The sequence below is a fragment of the Fistularia commersonii genome, chromosome 24 (assembly GCF_037954325.1).
Source record: "Fistularia commersonii isolate RoL2024-O1a breed Wild chromosome 24, RoL_Fcom_v1.0, whole genome shotgun sequence".
NCBI lineage: Eukaryota > Metazoa > Chordata > Actinopteri > Syngnathiformes > Fistulariidae > Fistularia > Fistularia commersonii.
The window spans coordinates 4,093,070-4,115,450 of NC_141307.1; positions in this window are offsets into that span (position 1 = coordinate 4,093,070).

Genomic DNA, 22,381 nt, shown 5'->3' on the forward strand with positions numbered 1-22,381 from the left:
CTGTGCAAAAACAATGGTACAAAGTGGAACGTCCTTGGCTCCAAAGCAGTTTGTGGCTTGACAACCGCTGCTGCCTCCAAAAGCAATTCCCAGTTCAGAGACCACGCAGCACTCGCCGGCACCATCCAGGACCAATAGGGGACGGCAACTGGTTACCATTTACTAAACGCTCTCAGCGGCTCAGAACTACCTGCAACAGAGGGAAACAGTGCCAATTGAACAGATTAACAAACAGGTGCTGCAGTGAAACAGACGTACACCTCAGTGTTACAAAGCTAAGAGGGCTAGAGCTTCCTTCTCAATGAATCTAGTTTGAGACTCCGGAATTCAGAAAATGGTTTTCCTACAAGGAATGAACAGCCACTTTAACAATCTGACATGAACGGTGTGCAAAGTTACAACTCAAATCTTTGGACTAGTACAGCCGTTCCACAGTAGCTATCAGAAAAGGGCAAAACAAAACCAAGCAGAGCCTGTGTCATGTACCTGAAACGAAAAGCAAATACAACTGGAGCGTCACTAACAAAGATTTCATTAACTGTCCCAATCAAAACAAATCTAAGTTTCAGTAAAGACTAACTGAATCATGCTCACTGTCAATTAGTCCTTAACACAGCAACAGAAAAACAACTTCAAGCATCTTATAAATTCTACCACAGACAAGACTGCAATTTAGAAACAAAAATAAGTGTTGCAGTCAGATTCAACTAACTCATGCAACAAAAAGTTGAAAACTATTTGAGGAACCTTTTTGAGAGTAGAGGAGCAAAAATACCCAAGAAACTTCAGTCATGTAAAAACAGCCTTCCATTAGCAGCGCAAGCCAAAAACTGATGTGTCAATTTAGCGAGCACCACAACCACACAAACACTGGTTCCTTCTTATCTTCCCCAATACTACGACACTTCTCCCAGGCATTGACTCAATACACCCAAATGCCCCAAAAACAATTAGAAGAATAACTCACCAAAGATCCCAGTCCAAGAGCACAGCCCAAACTAATGCGTCAGAGCTGAAAGACAAAACAAAAGTGTGCTTCCCCGGTCAACCAAGACCACACTGCACTCACCTGTCTCTCCCCCAGAGTCCTGGTGTTTCCTGGAAATGATGTCACGGCCAGTATAAAAAGCCCAGCGTCCTGGCAGGGACCAATAGGAGGCCGCGACCAATTAGCATTTACTAAACGCTTTCACCTGCTGCACATTACCTGCAACATAGAATTAGATCAGATCAACTTTATCCATCTCCAGAGAGGAAATTCATTTTTCACAGCAGTGTAATAGTTATAATGTCATAAAATAAAAAAGTATATATTGTATAAATATGAATAGAGAGACAGAAGATAGCAAGACATCCACAAATAAATAGACAACAGTTATGACAACAACATCAGGGATAAGAATGGGCAACATAAAGAAATAGTAGTATATTGAAAAATATTGGACCAGAACTTAATGACAATATAAATACAGTGAAAACAATATAAATAAAGCAAGACAATTTACTAAAGAAAATAAAGAGATCTAATCAAAGATCTTGAAAAAAAACAATCGTGAGGGAAACAATGCCACAGATGAAAACAACCCAAAACACATGCAATGATCCTCGGGAAGCAACAACCCCACCACCAAAAACCAACAGCGCTCAACAGAGCTCACTTTCGAAATTTCTCATGTGTGTTTGTGTCAAAGTCGAGCAAGTTCTTGCTGAAGTTGATTTTCATTAAGAAAACAAATCGAACAACAACATGCTGGACCCGCCGGATTTAAACAGGTGCGCTTGAATCTCGTCACTGGTTGACCGAAACCACAGGGCCATCCAATCGGTTGAGATGGTATCTGGGTTTCTTCAATACGGCTCTATATTTAAAGAGAAAGACACATCAATATAAGAAAGACAGGAACTGAAACTTAGCATTCCCAGCGAGCTGACTTGGTGGTAGAAGGTGTTCCCCTACTGGGCTTGAACCAGCATCCTCATATCCCAAGCATAGCACCTTAAGCGTATGAGCTACACACACACTTCCGGTTTAACAGTATAGCACATAGACTTACCCATACACATACACATACACATATGTGTGTGTGTATATATATATGTACATATATACAGTGGGAAAAAAAGTATTTTGTTGCACCAATCGTGCAAGTTCTCTCACTTAAAAAGATGAGAGAGGCTTGTAATTTTCATCATAGGAACACTTCAACTATGAGAGACAGAATGTGAAAAAAAAATCCAGAAAATCACATTATCTGATTTTTAAAGAATTTATTTGCAAATTATGGTTGAAAATAAGTATTTGGTCACCTACAAACAAGCAAGATTTCTGGCTCTCACAGACCTGTAACTTCTTTTTGTAAGGCTACACTCTCACCTACAACTAATGTGTCGGATCTGAAAGACACTCTCGGCTACAACTACTTTGCAGTCACTGATCTCTTTCAGGTGACCTCGTCTATACAAGATGTAGTCTACCTGCGTGCTCCTACCTCCGCTCTTATCAGTTACCCTATGTTCCTGTTTTTTCTGGAAAAAGGTGTTCACTACAGCCATTTCCATCCTTTTTGCAAAATCTACCACCATCTGTCCCTCTGCATTCCTATCCTGGATACCAAATCTGCCCTTCACTTCTTCATCCCCTCTATTGCCTTCACCAACATGTCCGTTGAAGTCTGCACCAATTACCACTCTTATTTCTGGGAATCTTCTGCATCACTTCATCTAACTCATTCCAGAACTTCTCTTCAAATTCACATCCCACCTGCAGGTCATAGCCACTAACACGGAGCATCACATCCTCAATTTCCAGTTTCAGACTCCTAAGTCTATCTGACATTCTTTTCACCTCCAGAACATTCCCAACAAAATCCTCCTTCAAGATAAGTCCTACTTCATTTCTCTTCTTGTCAGTACCATAATACTACACATCTTCAAGGTAACTTTATTTCTCTTCCTTGCTCTAAGCATTTAGCTTTGCACCTGGTCTCCTGGACACTCCGAATATCCACCTTTCTTCTCTGCATCATGTCGACCTTCTCTCTACCTTTTCCTCTCATAGTCCCAATATTCAAAGTCCCTTCTCTCAGTCCCGGGCTCTTTCCTCGCCTCCTCTCTCTGCACGTATCCAGTTAAAAATGCGTAGCCATTTTACACCGTCAAAAATGTCGGAGAGGCAGTCAAAAAGGATGTTACAAAGTTCCGTTCTGTACGACAAACAACGCAACACGGTGGTCAGTCAGCAAACTCAAACGCACACTTTTATTGATCGAGAATCAAAATATACAAGGCCGGATAGGATTACTGCAAAATAACTTCCATTCCTGCACAGCGTCCGACTAGAGTCCAGGGAACAGGCAGCGGTGTCGGGCGCCAGGATCCGAGTCGTCCTTCTCCTGCACCAGCCGGTTGTTTCTTCTGCAGCGCTTGCATCCACTTCCGGGTGTCACGATGCTCCTCCAGCTTAGGAAGGGAAAAGAAAAAAAAGTCGCAAGCACTCGTTAAACTTTCGGAATACAGCTGGGGGCGGCGGCGCACCTGCGGCTCATCAGGCCTCGTCAAGAAGAGGACAAGAGGAGTCTGCCGGCGGCCTCTCGAGCCAGATCGTCTGTTGTCTCTCGCGACTTCATGAACCCACCCTGGACTCTTTGCATCATGCTTCCTCCTAATTGTCAATGCCTCTCCTTGCCAGCTCCAGGTTCCTGCAGTGCCTCTCCGCAGTCGTCGATCCTTTTTACCCCTCCTGTCGTCAGCTTTTGAACCCGCTTTACCGCTGCGACGCCTGCCACCTTGTTTGGGGCTGCCAGGGAGTCGAATGTAAGGCCGCCTTAAGATCCCCGTTGGTCACTTGTCATGGCCCTCGCAATGTTCCAGCTATGTTTCCAGCCCTGACTAACCATGAACATTTGTTTGTATCTGGACAGGCTCTTGGACCCCTGACGGCACGCTGTTGCAGAACCACCTCGACGTCAGTCTCACTTCCCTTTTGTGTGCCGCCCTATTTCGGATGGCAGTTGTTAATCCGGTCCTCCGCAGGTTCGCTACGGCTGATGCAACCCTGTGCATTTATCTGCGCTCAGGAAGACACTAGCCCATGCCCCACAGAGGCTGCATTGGTTACGTCCCCGTCTGGAACAGCGAGAGCAAACAAGAGGAACAAAAGTATGCAGACAAGAGTTACGGGAAAGCATATTTATTAACACCGCTTAGGAGCCAAGGACTTCCACTTGCTATTGTTCTTGCAGTTTGTGGCTTGACAACCACCGCTGCCTCCAAAAATAATTTGTCAGTATCTCCTCTCAGCAGCCGAGAGACACGGCTGGGATTAATTGGCAATCGGCGCCAGCTGTCGCTAATCAAGATCCCTATAAAGGGCAGCGGCACACTCTGCCTGGCGCCGGAGGATTGTGGATGTCCCAGACCCCTTTTACACCGGACCGGGCCGGTGTAACATCTGACCCAGCCCGAGATCCAGCCTGGGATCTGTCCTGGTGAGACCCAGTCCTTCCCGCCTCCAGCCTGCCGTCACCCTGCCTGGTGAGACCCAGCCCTGTGCAACTCTGTCTCGGGGCTTACCGGCGAAACCCTACCTGCCGTTCAATCCAAATAAAGTGCTTTCAACCCAGATTCCTCCTGAGGTGTGGTTCCCTGCCCGAGTCCACCCCGTGACACAATTCCCAGTTCAGAGACCACAAGGCACTCAACTGGCGCCACCCAGGACCAATAGGGGACTGCAACTGGTTACCATTTACTGAATGCTCTCAGCTGCTCAGAACTGCCTGCAACATATAGAGGGAAACAGAGCCACAGATGAACAGGTGCTTGAGGGAGACCAACTTACAAAGCCAAGAGGACCAGAACTTCCTTCTCAATGGTCTGGTTTCAGTTGTCAAAAACTGAAAGTCTTTTCCAATGGGGAACAAACAGCCGCTTTAACAATCTGACACCAAATGACTCCAGACATGAACTGTGTGCAAAGGAAGTTCCCATCTCAAATCATTGGACTAATACGGCTGTTCCACAGTGGCTATCACTGAGCTAGCAAAACTGAGCCTGTGTCGTGTACCTGAGAAACGGGTCACTAACAAATATTTCAGCAACTGTCCTAATCAAACAGCTTTAAACAAATCTAAATTCATCAGTTGAGACTAATTGAATCATGCTTGCTAACAACTCACGGGTTGTTAGCGCACCGAGACAAAAAGCAACTTTGCAAGAATCTTAGTCTACCATAGACACTGTAATTTAGACAAATGAATGTTGCATTCAGATTCAACTAACACACAATCAAAGGGTTAAAACTGGTGGAGGACTCTTTTTGGGAGTAGAGGACCAAAAACAGTCTTCCATAAGGCTAAACCAAGAAAAGGAATTGCCGGGGGTCGGGCAGAAAACAGTGCAAGGCAAAAACTAACGTGTTAAGTTATCCAACAAGGAAGCAAACCCCGCAACCACATGAACTCTGGTTCTTCTTCCCTTCCCCAACACTAAGTGAACCTCAAATATCTTCAAAGCACACCAACTCAATGTGTGCAAGACATCTCTCACTGGCTTCACCTCAATAAACCCATTTGTAAATTAAAATAAAATCAGAACAAGAACTCACCAAAGATGCCAGTCCACAAGCACACTCCAAACAAACATGTCAGAACTGAAAGACAGAATAAGACAAAAATGTGCTTTCTCAGGCAAGAAAGACCACACTGCACTCATCTGTCTCTCCCCCAGAGTCCTGGCGTCTCCCGGAAACGACGTCATGGCCGGTATTTAAAAGCCCGGCGTCCTGGCAGGGACCAATAGGAGGCCGCGACCAATTAGCGTTTCCTACACGCTCTCACCAATTACCTGCAACATAGAATTAGATCAGATCAACTTTATCCATCTCCAGAGGGGAAATTCATTTTTCACAGCAGTGTAATAGTTATAATGTAAAAAAATAAAAAAACATATGTAGTATAAATATAAATAGAGAGACAAAAGATAGCAAGACATCCACAAATACAACAGACAACAGATACAACAACAACATCAGGGATAAGAATGGGCAACATAAAGGAATAGTAAGGGTGAAAAATACACAACCAGAACCAAACAGCGATACGAAAGGAGTGAAAATAATAAATCGATGTAAATCGATATAAATCGTGACAATTTATTAAGAAAATAAAGAGACAGACAGAATTAAAGATCTTGAGAAAAAATCCAAAATCCAAAACCAAAAAAAAAAAAAAAGAAAAAAACTGAATGCTGCTGACAGAGTGTGTCAGCCAGGATTGTATTGGATTGGATTGATCTCTCATTAGAGCACTTGCTCACTTTCAAAATTTCTTATGTGCGTTTGTGTCAAAGTAGAGCTATTTTTTGCTGAAGTTGGTTTTCATTTACATTACATTCATTTAGCAGACGCTTTTATCCAAAGCGACTTACAAAAAGTGCAATTCAGTCATCGAAGATCCAAAGTACCAGTCGTCGGTATTCGGAAGTCACCGCTCTACCAAATAGCCGTCTCAAATCCATATTCATACATACATTCAAATTTTTTATTTTTTATTTTTTTGTTTTGTGGGGGGCAAAGTGCGATGAGCGGGGCAGTGCTTGGTGAAGAGGTATGTTTTCGGGCGCCCTCGTCACGGGCGACCGAGACCCGGTCGGTTTCGAAGACATCCGGGATTCTTTTCGATGACCCCAGGGGACGAACGCCCCGCCACCAAAAATCACGTACGCACGTATCCCAGTTCAAAATATGCAGCCATTTTATGCCGTCAAAAGTGTTGGAAAGGCAGTCTAAAAGGATGTCACAAAGTACCGTTTTGTACGACAAACAACGCAACACGGTGGTCAGTCAGCAAACTCACACGTACACTATTACATATTTTTTATTCGAGAATTGAGATATACACGGCCAGACAAAATTACAGCTAAATAACTTCCATTCTTGCACGGCGTCCGACTCGAGCTCCGGGGATCAGGCAGCGAGCCCGGGTCTGGCAGGGAGGCCGCGGGAGGAAGAGTCGTCCTTCTCCTGCACCAGCCGGTTGTTTCTTCTGCAGCTCTGGCATCCGCTTCCGGGTGTCACGATGCTCCTCCAGCTTAGGAAGGGAAAAAAAAAAAAAAGGTCACGAGCACTCGTTAAACTTTCGGAATACAGCTGGGGCGGCGGCGCACCTGCGGCTCATCAGGCCTCGTCAAGAAGAGGACAAGAGGAGTCTGCCAGCGGCCTCTCGAGCCAGATCGTCTGTCGTCCCTCGCGACTTCATGAACCCACCCTGGACTCTTTGCATCATGCTTCCTCCTAATTGTCAATGCCTCTCCTTGCCAGCTCCAGGTTCCCGCAGTGCCTCTCCGCAGTCGTCGATCCTTTTTACCCCTCCTGTCGTCAGCTTTTGAACCCGCTTTACCGCTGCGACGCCTGCCACCTTGTTTGGGGCTGCCAGGGAGTCGAATGTAAGGCCGCCTTAAGATCCCCGTTGGTCACTTGTCATGGCCCTTGTAATGTTCCAGCTATGTTTCCAGCCCTGACTAACCATGAACATTTGTTTTTATCTGGACAGGCTCTTGGACCCCTGACGGCACGCTGTTGCAGAACCACCTCGATGTCAGTCTCACACTTCCCTTTTGTGTGCCGCCCTATTTCGGATGGCAGTTGTTAACCCGGTCCTCCGCAGGTTCGCTACGGCTGATGCAGCCCTGTGCATTTATCTGCACTCAGGAAGACACTAGCCCATGCCCCACAGAGGCTGCATTGGTTACGTCCCCGTCTGGAACAGCGAGAGCAAACAAGAGGAACAAAAGTATGCAGACAAGAGTTACGGGAAAGCGTATTTATTAAAACTGTTCAAAACAATGTTAAGTGGAAAGTTTGTGGCTCCCAAGCAGTTTGTGGCTTGGCAACCACTGCTGCCTCCAAAAGCAATTCCCAGTTCAGAGACCACACAGCACTCTGCTGGTGCCACCCAGGACCAAAAGGAGACTGCAACTAGTTACCATTTACTAAATGCTCTCAGCTGCTCAGAACTGCCTGCAACATATAGAGGGAAACAGAGCCACAGATGAACAAACAGGTGCTGCAGGGAGACCAACTTACACCTCACAGGTTACAAAGCCAAGAGGACCAGGGGTTCCTGCTCAATGGGTCTAGTTTCAAAAACTTTGGAAACCAGAAAGTGTATTCCAACAGGGAACAGACGCCACTCTGACACCAAATTTCTCCAGACATGAACTGAGTGCAAAGGAAGTTTCTCAGCTCAAATCTTTGGACTCATCCAGCCGTTCCACAGTAGCTATCAGGAAAGGACAAAACTGAGCTGGTGTCATGTACCTGATGAAACTAGAGTTGGAAATAAGTGTCACTAACCAATATATCATGGACTGTCTTAATAAAACCGCTTTCAACAAATCTAAATTCATCAGTTGAGATTAATTGAATCATGCTTGTGAACAACTCATGGGTCTTGAGTGCACCTGGACAAAAGCAACTTTGCAAGAATCTTACAGTCTACCATAGACATCACTGTCTGTTAGAGACAAATGAATGTTGCATTCAGATTCAACTAACACACAATCAAAAGGGTAAAACTGGTGGAGGAATCTTTTTGGGAGTAGAGGAGCAAAAACAGTCTTCCATAAGGCTAAACCAAGAAAAGGAATTGCCGGGCGTCGGGCAGAAAACAGTGCAAGGCAAAAACTAACGTGTGAAGTTATCCAACAAGGAAGCAAACCCCGCAACCACATGAACTCTGGTTCTTCTTCCCTTCCCCAACACTAAGTAAACCTCAAATATCTTCAAAGCACACCAACTCAATGTGTGCAAGACACCTCTCACTGGCTTCACCTCAATAAACCCATTTGTAAGTTAAAATAAAATCAGAACAAGAACTCACCAAAGATGCCAGTCCACAAGCACACTCTAAACAAACACGTCAGAACTGAAAGACAGAATAAGACAAAAATGTGCTTGCTCAGGCAAGAAAGACCACACTGCACTCATCTGTCTCTCCCCCAGAGTCCTGGCGTCTCCCGGAAACGACGTCATGGCCGGTATTTAAAAGCCCGGCGTCCTGGCAGGGACCAATAGGAGGCCGCGACCAATTAGCGTTTACTACACGCTCTCACCAATTACCTGCAACATAGAATTAGATCAGATCAACTTTATCCATCTCCAGAGGGGAAATTCATTTTTCACAGCAGTGTAATAGTTATAATGTAAAAAAATAAAAAACCATATGTATTATAAATATAAATAGAGAGACAAAAGATAGCAAGACATCGACAAATACATCAGACAACAGATACAACAACAACATCAGGGATAAGAATGGGCAACATAAAGGAATAGTAAGGGTGAAAAATACACAACCAGAACCAAACAGCGATACGAAAGGAGTGAAAATAATAAATCGATGTAAATCGATATAAATCGTGACAATTTATTAAGAAAATAAAGAGACAGACAGAATTAAAGATCATGAAAAAAAATCCAAAATCCAAAACCAAAAAAAAAAAAACAGAAAAAAACTGAATGCTGCTGACAGAGTGTGTCAGCCAGGATTGTATTGGATTGGATTGATCTCTCATTAGAGCACTTGCTCACTTTCGAAATTTCTTATGTGCGTTTGTGTCAAAGTAGAGCTATTTTTTGCTGAAGTTGGTTTTCATTTACATCACATTCATTTAGCAGACGCTTTTATCCAAAGCGACTTACAAAAAGTGCAATTCAGTCAACCCAAGAAGATCCCAAGTACCAGTAGTCGGTATTCGGAAGTCACCGCTCTACCAAATAGCCGTCTCAAATCCATATTCATACATACATTCAAATTTTTTATTTTTTATTTTTTGTTTTGTGGGGGGCAAAGTGCGATGAGCGGGGCAGTGCTTGGTGAAGAGGTATGTTTTCGGGCGCCCTCGTCACGGGCGACCGAGACCCGGTCGGTTTCGAAGACATCCGGGATTCTTTTCGATGACCCCAGGGGACGAACGCCCCGCCACCAAAAATCACGTACGCACGTATCCCAGTTCAAAATATGCAGCCATTTTATGCCGTCACAAGTGTTGGAAAGGCAGTCTAAAAGGATGTCACAAAGTACCGTTTTGTACGACAAACAACGCAACACGGTGGTCAGTCAGCAAACTCACACGTACACTATTACATATTTTTTATTCGAGAAATGAGATATACACGGCCAGACAAAATTACAGCTAAATAACTTCCATTCTTGCACGGCGTCCGACTCGAGCTCCGGGGATCAGACAGCGGCGTCGGGCTCCAGGGGGACGCTGGGATCTGAGCCTGGGTCTGGCAGGGAGGCCGCGGGAGGAGTCGTCCTTCTCCTGCACCACCTGGTTCTGTTTCTTCTGCAGCTCTGGCATCCGCTTCCGGGTGTCACGATGCTCCTCCAGCTTAGGAAGGGAAAAAAAAAAAAATGTCACTCGTTAAACTTTCGGAATACAGCTGGGGGCGGCGGCGCACCTGCGGCTCATCAGGCCTCGTCAAGACGGGGACAAGAGGAGTCTGCCTGCGACCACTCAAGCCAGATCATCGGTTGTTCCTCGCTAGTTCATGATTGACCATGTGGTGATCCTATCGAGAAGAAGTGTTCTTTACCCCTCTTGTCAGCTTTTGAACCTACTAAAGGTGCAACTGTACCCCAACCTCGATCTCTGCGACGCCCACCAGGGAGACGCATGTAAGACCCCGTCGATCACGATGTGCCCTTATGTGTTTGTGAAAGGTCGTGTCTGAGGCGCCTCCCCTGTTCAGAGCTGTTTTTTTTTTTCTGTTTTGACAGACTGCTTCTTTGACTCCCATCTCACGCCATTGGTATCCTCTGGCCAGGATACGGAAATCCATAGGAGTTTCTCTGAACACTGGTGACCTACGGTATGACTGTTCTTTCCTTTGTCGTCTTCCTTCCGTTCGAACTAAACAAATACCTGAGATTGACTTCTGTTGACTCCCCAAATATGCACTTTTCTTTTTTCCTGTCCAAGGTGGTGATGCCGATTTGTGTTTCCTCTGACGGGCGATCGTGACACCGTCCCTTCACATGCAGACCCCTTAGTCTCGTCTGCCGAAGAAGAACTTTACACTGCTTGACAAAGTAGTGACTGAACGAACAGAAAGTTCCCACTTGTCCACCAGTATCCTCAGCTCAAAAGTTTGTCCGTCCTTTGAATGACGTGAGGCGGTGTCATCCAGCAACCTTTAACCATGGTGTTTTCAATATGACAATGTTATTTTGGGAGGTTTGGAGCGGTCTACTTTTTCTGTGAAATCACTGCATGTCGCCGCGGCGCAAGTGAGGGCGATGATTTTAAAGCGGTGCTGGGCTGCGTTGCTGTTGTATGAACTTGTGTGCACAGCCACCCAGGAGACTGCAGGGGCAGAACATGAGGACTGACTGACTGACTTGACCCTACCTGTGTGTCAAGGGGAAACATAACCCCATTTTTTTTTTTGTTTTGGGAGGTGCGAGGTCTGTCAGGTCTAGATATATGTGCGCCTTATTTCTAAAAATATCATATTCTGTCAAGTAAAACCAGAACACACATAAGCATCAATCGCCAGTCTGAACAGCTGGAGGTCTGATTTTAATGGACAATTTATTTACAAGCAAACACTCACCTCTTCTAAAACCAAGACCTTCTTATGAGGGGTGGACTGGTGTCCTATCAAGTTGCGCATCTTTTCTTTCCGATGAATTCATATAGAGATGAAAGTCAATATCACACACATTTGTGTGTGGAGGATAACTGAGCGGATAACTCAGTAAACTAACTTCCAAATGATATTTGGTGATTCTGATTTCTAAGTGCTTTGTGTAAAGTTGGCCGAGTGTTTGAAAATAAAGTGAAATCCTGAAGCAAAACCAAAGTCCTGTTGCCTATTTTCTTTCTAGCTGACGCAGCATGCTTGCTGCTGCTCTGCATCCTGTCTGAGTGTTGCCTAAGTGCTTTTCTCTTCATGTAAGGTTATATACGTGCTGAGCCTGACTGGTTACCTCAATCCCATAAGCTGCCAATGCCAAGTGTGGATACTGCTGGTTTGAGTCCCGCGCTGGTCAACAGCAACATTGGGTGCCGAACCTCAGTGAGAGGCGAGAGCCGTCCCAGGATCTGGTTGAAGTTCACAGATGGTGTAGTGGGATCAGCGACATACCTTGCAACCGGTGGTCCAGGGTTCAAGTCTCCCTTTGCCAAATGAATCTAAGTGCAACTGTCTTCGATTTTTTTTTTTTTTTCCCCTAAGTGCTTTTTTCCTCTAAGTGTGACGTTATATAGGAGAAACCCGGATTTCTCTCTGTGACTGGTTAGCGCAGTGCCATAAGCCACTGACGCTGTATGTGATACCGCTGGTTCAAGTCCAGTACCAGTCACACAGCCACATCGGGTACCCGCCCGGTGGAAGGCCGACAACAGCCAGGTCGGGTCCCAACCCCGATACAAGGCCGACGTGGGGGAGTCAGGCGAAGCAAGGAGGAGGGCGAGAGGCAGACAGGCCGAGATAGGGAGGAGGGGGGGCCCCACTAACCAGGGCCCCCCGGGGGGACTTTGGGGGTAGAGAGAGGGGGGCATGTAAAGATGCACTGTAGAAACAAGCCTGATATCAATTTTTTTTGGGGGTTGGTGACAGAGGGGCCCCAGACACACATTTGGAGGGAGATGGATACTTTATTGATTTTCAGAAAAAGATAAACGTCAAACAAGATACAGGAAAAAATATTGAAATTAAAATCAAGTTAGCCACTAACTAAAGTTACAAAAAAAAGTTTTGCTAACTTTACACAAAACTAGCCAGATTGCTGGCACTCTTGGATACCAGACTTCTACCGCACCTACAAGCACAAACACAACAGTTAGGGATGCAGTGACAAACAACAACTTACAATTAAACACAAAGAAAACTCACAGAAAAATGAGCAGAACCTGACATCTTAAACATCTTTCTGACTTCACGACTTCACTAAAGTCACTGCTGTTAAATATCAGCAATCAATTAACATTGTCTAACAAAAAATAACACTATACAAAATTAACAAGAAATACAAGGATGTCACTCACCCTTATTTTGCCAAGCACTTGTGATGTACATTTGCGGACTCTTAGAGGACAATCTGAAATACACAGATACTCATCACACTTTGCAAAACAAATATTACAACATTCCTTCAAGGTTGTTTCTCAAGGCCAATTCCCAGTCTGCATTGAAATCCAACAATCACTTTGGTGACCAGTCATCTTTTGCAATAAACAATTTGTATTATTGAGACTATTTTTGGTACATCAAGCCAATTTTTAGTTTGCCGTTCAAACAGGAGCACCCAAAGGAATGTGTGCAATCCAGAGTTGTTTGACGATAGACAGGATTACTTCTCTCCTGACAGAGACGACAAAGATACATGGATTTGAACCAGTACCCTTCTGGTTCAGTCAGGATCGGCCCGCTGACACCAGATCTCAAATATCCACATAAACATGCACAAAATGTTAAGCAAATGCACAGGGATCCTTCCCTCCATGCTTATTTAAAGTATATACAGTATATATATATATTGATATATGCAGGAACAGAACCTTCTTCAAGCCAGATTTTACACTCCAGAGTCAGACAGCTATATTATTGAATAGGAATATAACTTGTAGCCTTCTAATCAAGAAGCCACAGGATTCACATAAAGACCGGCTTGTAGACGACGTTCTGAGAACATTTCAATCTGCAAAACTGTTGACTCGCAATCACCGATCTTCAGAAGACCTCACATGTACAAGATGTAGTCTACCTCCACTCTTAAGCCAGCTTATAAAATTTATTCGCAAAAGCCATTTCCATCCTTTTTGCAAAGTCCACCTCCATCTTTCCCTCCGCCTCCCTATGCCGGACACCAAACCTGCCCATCACGTCATCTGATTCCCATCCCACCTACAGGGCATAGCTGCAACATTGAGCATCACAGCTTCAATTTCAGACTCAAGTCTGACTAATTTACCTCTACAAATTGCCTCAAAATCCTCCCTCCATTCTCTTGTAGTACAAAAAAGTTCTGCCAAGTGTCTAGCTTTGCACCTGCTCTCCTGGACACTGTACATCCACCTTCCTCTCCTGGTCATCATTCCAATAGTTAAAGCCCCAACTCAGTCTCACTTTCCTTTTCTATTTCAGATTGCAGTTAACCCAGGCGTCCGCTGATCTGGTTATGTCTGATGCAACCCTGTGCATTTATCGGTGCTACACTGCCCATGACCCACAGAGGCTGCATTGTTACGTCCCCATCTGGGACAGGGAGAACAAAGAGGAACAAACGTATGGAGCCAAGAGTTATGGGAAAGCGTATTTATTGACACTGTGCAAAAACAATGGTAAGTCCTTGGCTTCTTAGAAGTTTGTGGCTTGACAACCGCTGCCGCCTCCAAAAGTAATGCCTCAGTTCAGATGGCGCAGCACTCGCCGGCTCCCAGAGGGTCTCACAGGCCTGTTGTCGCCCAGGACCAATAGGGACTGCAACTGGTTACCATTTACTAAATTCTCTCAGCTGCTCAGAACTGCCTGCAACATAAAGGGAAACAGAGCCACAGATGAACAGGTGCTGCAAGGAGACCAACTTACACCTCATAGGTTAAAGCCAAGAGGGCAGGGGCTTCCTTCTCAATGGGTCTAGTTTCCAAAACTGGGGAACAGACAGCCACTTTGACACCAAATTTCTCCAGACATGAACTGAGTGCAAAGGAAGTTCCTCATTTCAAATCTTTGGACTCATCCAGCCGTTCCACAGTAGCTATCAGGAAAGGGCAAAACAAAACTGAGCCGGTGTCATGTACCTGATGAAACTAACAAAGATTTCATTGACTGTCCTGATTAAACAAATCTTAATTTCAGTTGAGACCAATTGAATCATGCTTGCTATCAATTCATTGGACCTTAGTGCGCCAGACAAAAGCAGCTTTGCAAGCATCTTATAGAGTCTACTTCAGACATGATTGCAATTTAGAGACAAAAATATTGCTGTCAGATTCAACTAACTCACACAATCAAAAGGTGAAAACTGGTGGAGGAACCTTTTTGGGAGTAGAGGGGCAAAAACACTGCAGTCAAAAGCAAAAATCCATGAGAATCTAGTCAAAGGTGAGGGGCAGAAAAAAAAAAAGTAAGCCAAAAATTAATGTGTCAAGTTAACCAACAAGGAATCAAACACCAACCACGCAAACTCTGGCTCCTTCTTACCTTCACCGACACTAAGATAAACCTCAAGTATCTTCAAAGCACACCAACTCAATGTGTGCAAGACACCTCACTGGCTTCACCTCAATGAACCCAGTTGCCCCCCAAAAATTAAGCAGAAGAATAACTCACCAAAGATGCAAGTCCAAAGGCATCGCCGAAACAAACACGTCGGATCTGAAAAACAAAACAAACGTGTGCCTGCTCGGGCCAGAAAGACCGTGCAGCACTGACCTGTCTCTCCCACAGAGTCCTGGCGTCTACAGGAAATGACGTCATGGCCGGTATTAAAAAGCCCAGCGTCCTGGCAGGGACCAATAGGAGGCCGCGACCAATTAGCATTTACTAAACGCTCTCACCTGCTGCACATTACCTGCAACATAGAATTAGATCAGATCAACTTTATCCACCTCCAGAGGGGAAATTTATTTTTCACGGTAGTGTAATAGTAATAATGTCCGAAAATAAAAAAGTATACATAGTATAACTATAAATAGAGAGAGACAGAGGATGGCGAGACATCCGCAAATAAATAGACTACAGATACTACAACAACAACAACAACAACAACAACAACAACAACAACAACAACATCAGGGATGATAATGGACTACATAAAGGAAGGGTAAGGGATAAAAATACACAACCAGAACAAAACGACAATATACAAAGAGTGAAAACAATGTATCTAAAATGTCTCACTTCCTTACAGAATGGGCGGTGGACTTTGTCTTTTTCTATGTCATTTTCAAAGTGCGTACCGAAAAAGGGAAATGTGGAACGGCATTTTCAGACCGTTCATAAAAACTACGGCATCGAGTTCCCTGCGAAAAATGAGTTGAGAAGGAGAAAGGTGAAGGAACTAAAATCCCAGCTGCAGTTGTCCAGTCAGCCGGGAGCTGTCCGTTACCACACGGAGCCTTTTGCAACTCCTCCCTTTTCAGCCTCAACCACTTTGTCTTCTCGATCGTCATCCTGCAAACCGCCGTCCTGTGCTGTCTGACTACACTCCTACCGATCTCCTTCAGATGATCTCGGCTAAACAAGATAGTCTACCTCGTACCTGTACCGTAACCTCGTATTTTGTATGCACGTATTCTTCTTCTTCTTCTTCTTCTTCTTCTTCTTGTTTTGTCTTTTCCCTTCAGGGGTCGCCACAGCGTATCAACTTTCTCCATCTAACCCTATTCTCTGTATCCTTCTCTCTCACACCAGCTACCTTCATATCCTCGCTCACTACGTCCATAAGTCTTCTCTTTGGTCTCCCTCAAGAGCTCTTGCCTGGCAGCTCCAATTGCAGCATCCGTCTACCGATATATACTATCCCTTCTTTGTACATGACCGAACCATCTCAGTCTGGCTTCTCTGACCTTCTCTTCGAAACATCCAAAACACGTGTTGTTCCTCTGTACGTATATTCTGTTTTGCTGCCGCTAACTTTCATTCCTCTCCTTTCCAAAGCATACCCCCACCTCTCTAGATTTTCCTCTGCCTACCTGTTTTCTGCTCTCACTGCAGATCACAATGTCATCTGCAAACATCGTGGTCCATGGAGATTCGTGTCTGACCTCATCTGTCAGCCTGTCCATCGCCATTGCGAACAAGAAGGGGCTCAGTGCTGATCCCTGATGGAGGCCCTACCGCATACCGTACCACTGTCTGACAGCTAGCATACATGTCCTGCGCCAGTTTAACATACTTCTCTGCCGCCCCAGACTTCCTCATACAATACCAGAGCTCCTCTCTTGGCACCCTGTCATATGCTTTTTCTAGGTCTACAAAAACATAATGCAGCTCCCTCTGGCCATCTCTACTTCTCTACGAGCATTTTTAACGCAAATACTGCATCCGTAGTGCTCTTTCTAGGCATGAAGCCATACTGCTGCTCTTCTGCTCTCGGTCTAGTTGCCACTACTCTTTCCCATAACTTCATTGTATTGCTCGTCGACTTTATCCCTCTTAAAAATAGGCTTCGTCTTTGTCTTTTGTGACTCTGTCTCCATTCCTCAGGCATCGTCTCACTCTCTAAGATCCCGTTGAATAATCGAGTCAGAAAATCTACCGCTGCCTCTCCAAGACACTTCCACACCTCCACAGGTATATCATCAGGACCAACTGCTTTTCCACTCCTCATCCTCTTCAATGCCTTCTTCACCTCACTTTTACTCATTTGTGCTACTTTGTGGTCTACAATAGTCACGTCTTCTACCATCGCTTCTCTTTCATTCTCCACATTCATCAGCTCTTCAAAGTACTCTGCCCATCTTCCCATCACCCCTCTAGTATCTGTCAATACATTTCCCTCTCTATCCTTAATCACTGGACCTCTTGTACATCCTTTCCGTCATTATCTCTCTGTTTCGCCTACCATTATAGATCATTCTCGCCCTCCTCACTATCCAACCAAGCATACGAGTCATTGTACGCCTTTTGTTTTGCCTTTGCTACCTCTCTCCTTACCTTACGTTGTATGACCCTGTACTCCTGTCTGTTCTCTTCAGTCCTCTCAGTATCCCACTTCCTCTTTGCTAAAAAATGCTTTCTCTGTATATACTCCTGCATTTCACCACCGAGTCTCCCTATCGACTTTCCTTCCTGATGACACACGGAGGACTCTTCTTCCTGTCTCCCTGATGTTGCTGATGTAGCTGTTGTTGTCCAATCATCTGGAAGCTCACCCTGACCACCCAGAGCCTTTCTCAACTCCTCCCTGACAACCATACGACACTCCTCCCTTTTCAGCTTCCACCACTTTGTCCTCTTGATATTCCTTGTCGCCAGAGTCATCCTACAAAACACCATCCTACGCTGTCTGGCTACACTCTCGGCTACAACTACTTTGCAGCCACTGATCTCTTTCAGGCTACCTCGTCTGTACAAGATGTAGTCTACCTGCGTGCTCCTACCTCCGCTCTTATCAGTTACCCTATGTTCCTGTTTTTTTTCTGGAAAAAGGTGTTCACTGCAGCCATTTCCATCCTTTTTGCGAAATCTACCACCATCTGTCCCTCTGCATTCCTATCCTGTACACCAAATCTGCCCGTCACTTTTTCATCCCCTCTATTGCCTTCAACATGGCCAATGAAGTCTGCAACAATGTCCACTCTGCATCACTTCATCTAACTCATTCCAGAACTTCTCCTTCTCTTCAAATTCACATCCCACCTGCAGGTCATAGCCACTAACAACATTGAGCATCACACCTTCAATTTCCAGTTTCAGACTCATAAGTCTGACATTCTTTTCACCTCCAGAATGTTCCCAACAAACTGCCTCTTCAAGAGAGCTCCTACTCCATTTCTCTTATCAGTACAACTTAAAACCTGCTCCTAAGCTTCTAGCCTTACTAACTTTCCACCCGGTCTCCCGGACACAGCGTATATCCACCTTCCTTCACTGCGTCATGTCGACCAACTCTACCTTTTCCCGTCGTAGTCCCGATATTCAAAGCCCCTACTCTCAGTCCCGGGCTCTTTCCTCACCTCCTCTCTCTGCACGTATCCAGTTAAAAATGCGTAGCCATTTTACACAGTCAAAAATGTTGGAGAGGCAGTCAAAAAGGATGTTACAAAGTACCGCTCTGTAAGACAAACAACGCAACACGGTGGTCAGTCAGCAAACTCAAACGCACACTTTTATTGATCGCGAATCAAAATATACAAGGTCGGATAGGATTACTGCAAAATAACTTCCATTCCTGCACAGCGTCCGACTCGAGTCCGGGGAACAGGCAGCGGTGTCGGGCGCCAGGATCCGGGTCTGGCAGGGAGACTGCAGGCAGAGAAGTCGTCCTTCTCCTGCACCATCCGGGTCTGTTTCTTCTGCAGCGCTTGCATCCACTTCCGGGTGTCACGATGCTCCTCCAGCTTAGGAAGGGAAAAGAAAAAAAAAAGTCGCAAGCACTCGTTAATCTTTCGGAATACAGCTGGGGCGGCGGCGCACCTGCGGCTCATCAGGCCTCGTCAAGAAGAGGACAAGAGGAGTCTGCCAGCGGCCTCTCGAGCCAGATCGTCTGTCGTCCCTCGCGACTTCATGAACCCACCCTGGACTCTTTGCATCATGCTTCCTCCTAATTGTCAATGCCTCTCCTTGCCAGCTCCAGGTTCCTGCAGTGCCTCTCCGCAGTCGTCGATCCTTTTTACCCCTCCTGTCGTCAGCTTTTGAACCCGCTTTACCGCTGCGACGCCTGCCACCTTGTTTGGGGCTGCCAGGGAGTCGAATGTAAGGCCGCCTTGGAATCCCCGTTGGTCACTTGTCATGGCCCTTGCAATGTTCCAGCTATGTTTCCAGCCCTGACTAACCATGAACATTTGTTTTTATCTGGACAGGCTCTTGGACCCCTGACGGCACGCTGTTGCAGAACCACCTCGACGTCAGTCTCACACTTCCCTTTTGTGTGCCGCCCTATTTCGGATGGCAGTTGTTAACCCGGTCCTCCGCAGGTTCGCTACAGCTGATGCAGCCCTGTGCATTTATCTGCGCTCAGGAAGACACTAGCCCATGCCCCACAGAGGCTGCATTGGTTACGTCCCCGTCTGGAACAGCGAGAGCAAACAAGAGGAACAAAAGTATGCAGACAAGAGTTACGGGAAAGCGTATTTATTAAAACTGTGCAAAAACAATGTTGAGTGGAAAGTTTGTGGCTCCCAAGCAGTTTGTGGCTTGGCAACCACTGCTGCCTCCAAAAGCAATTCCCAGTTCAGAGACCACGCAGCACTCAGCCGGTGCCACCCAGGACCAATAGGGGACGGCAACTGGTTACCATTTACTAAATGCTCTCAGCTGCTCAACTGCCTGCAACATATAGAGGGAAACAGAGCCACAGATGAACAAACAGGTGCTGCAGGGAGACCAACTTACACCTCACAGGTTACAAAGCCAAGAGGACCAGGGCTTCCTGCTCAACGGGTCTAGTTTCAAAAACTTTGGAAAACAGAAAGGGTTTTCCAACAGGGAACAGACAGCCACTCTGACACCAAATTTCTCCAGACATGAACTGAGTGCAAAGGAAGTTTCTCAGCTCAAATCTTTGGACTCATCCAGCTGTTCCACAGTAGCTATCAGGAAAGGACAAAACAAAACTGAGCTGGTGTCATGTACCTGATGAAACTAGAGTTGGAAATAAAAGTCACAAACAATATATCATGGACTGTCTTAATAAAACTGCTTTAAACAAATCTAAATTCATCAGTTGAGATAATTGAATCATGCTTGCTTACAACTCATGGGTCTTGAGTGCACCTGGACAAAAGCAACTTTGCAAGAATCTTACAGTCTACCATAGACATCACTGTCTGTTAGAGACAAATGAATGTTGCATTCAGATTCAACTAACACACAATCAAAAGGGTAAAACTGGTGGAGGAATCTTTTTGGGAGTAGAGGAGCAAAAACAGTCTTCCATAAGGCTAAACAGAGGAAAGGAATTGCCGGGGGTCGGGCAGAAAACAGTGCAAGACAAAAACTAATGTGTTAAGTTATCCAACAAGGAAGCAAACCCCGCAACCACATGAACTCTGGTTCTTCTTCCCTTCCCCAACACTAAGTGAACCTCAAATATCTTCAAAGCACACCAACTCAATGTGTGCAAGACACCTCTCACTGGCTTCGCCTCAATAAACCCATTTGTAAATTAAAAAATAAAATCAGAACAAGAACTCACCAAAGACGCCAGTCCACAAGCACACTCCAAACAAACACGTCAGAACTGAAAGACAAAACAAAAATGTGCTTGCTCGAGCAAGAAAGACCATGCAGAACTGACCTTTCTCTCCCCCAGAGTCCTGGCGTCTCCCAGAAACGACGTCATGGCCGGTATTTAAAAGCCCGGCGTCCTGGCAGGGACCAATAGGAGGCCGCGACCAATTAGCGTTTACTACACGCTCTCACCAATTACCTGCAACATAGAATTAGATCAGATCAACTTTATCCATCTCCGGAGGGGAAATTCATTTTTCACGGCAGTGTAATAGTTGTAAAAAAATGTAAAAATGTAAAAAAATAAAAAACCATATGTAGTATAAATATAAATAGAGAGACAAAAGATAGCAAGGCATCGACAAATACAACAGACAACAGATACAACGACAACATCAGGGATAAGAATGGGAAACATGAAGGAATAGTAAGGGTGAAAAATACACAACCAGAACCAAACAGCGATACGAAAGGAGTGAAAATAATATAAATCGTGACAATTTACTCAGAAAATAAAGAGACAGACAGAATTAAAGATCTTGAGAAAAAATCCAAAATCCAAAACCAAAAAAAAAAGAAAAAAACTGAATGCTGCTGACAGAGTGTGTCAGCCAGGATTGTATTGGATTGGATTGATCTCTCATTAGAGCACTTGCTCACTTTCAAAATTTCTTATGTGCGTTTGTGTCAAAGTAGAGCTATTTTTTGCTGAAGTTGGTTTTCATTTACATCACATTCATTTAGCAGACGCTTTTATCCAAAGCGACTTACAAAAAGTGCAGTTCAGTCATCGAAGATCCAAAGTACCAGTAGTTGGTATTCGGAAGTCACCGCTCTACCAAATAGCCGTCTGAAATCCATATTCATACATACATTCAAATTTTTTATTTTTTATTTTTTTGTTTTGTGGGGGGCAAAGTGCGATGAGCGGGGCAGTGCTTGGTGAAGAGGTATGTTTTCGGGCGCCCTCGTCACGGGCGACCGAGACCCGGTCGGTTTCGAAGACATCCGGGATTCTTTTCGATGACCCCAGGGGACGAACGCCCCGCCACCAAAAATCACGTACGCACGTATCCCAGTTCAAAATATGCAGCCATTTTATGCCGTCAAAAGTGTTGGAAAGGCAGTCTAAAAGGATGTCACAAAGTACCGTTTTGTACGACAAATAACGCAACACGGTGGTCAGTCAGCAAACTCACACGTACACTATTACATATTTTTTATTCGAGAATTGAGATATACACAGCCAGACAAAATTACAGCTAAATAACTTCCATTCTTGCACGGCGTCCGACTCGAGCTCCGGGGATCAGGCAGCGAGCCCGGGTCTGGCAGGGAGGCCGCGGGCGGAAGAGTCGTCCTTCTCCTGCACCAGCCGGTTGTTTCTTCTGCAGCTCTGGCATCCGCTTCCGGGTGTCACGATGCTCCTCCAGCTTAGGAAGGGAAAAAAAAAAAAGGTCACTCGTTAAACTTTCG